Source organism: Hermetia illucens, chromosome 3 (assembly GCF_905115235.1).
Source record: "Hermetia illucens chromosome 3, iHerIll2.2.curated.20191125, whole genome shotgun sequence".
In the NCBI taxonomy this organism is placed as follows: Eukaryota; Metazoa; Arthropoda; class Insecta; order Diptera; family Stratiomyidae; genus Hermetia; species Hermetia illucens.
Genome location: NC_051851.1, coordinates 62,430,139 through 62,430,827, shown reverse-complemented (window position 1 = coordinate 62,430,827; position 689 = coordinate 62,430,139).

Genomic DNA, 689 nt, shown 5'->3' with positions numbered 1-689 from the left:
AAAAACGCAGCATCTAATCTAGGACAGCAGCATAGCTATTCAGCTTAAAAGCGCAAGTCAGCGAAGAGGATCACATAAAATGAATAATCGGTTGAAGAAGCAGAACAGACGGATAGAAAAAAGAACACAAGGATTCTGTACGATAAATTATGGTAATTCTCAAATAGGACCATTAGATACAATCAATTTGTATGAAGTATAAATGAGCATCTGCTAATTAGCTTCCACCTACTTGCACTTGATTATACTTATCCTGTTAGTACATTTAGTGACAGCCTGCAAGACCTAAGGCGCAAAGAAATATAAAATCAGAATAGCAGCGAAGACAAAAGTATGACTCGAAATAATCTGTCCCACCCACCAACAAAAATACCACAAGGCGGGATGTACTGCCATTCAAATTTTTCAAAATGCAGGCCAGTACTCCGGGTAGGATACTACAACCCACCAGCAAGCATATCTAAAAAACAGAGTAAATGTTAAATTTCCAAAGGAAGACGACTTGAAGCAGTAAACAGGTAGGTATTTCTTGATAGAAAACTCAATTTATAAAATTTACAAAAAGCCTAGTGTGTCGCTATTTTGGTGGCAGAGAGAGTTAAATAAGCATGTTCTTTCTGAAGCATTAGCTAGTTAGTTTAGTTAAGTCGGAGGGAAGTGCAACTCTAGGCACTCAGACTTTTTTTTAG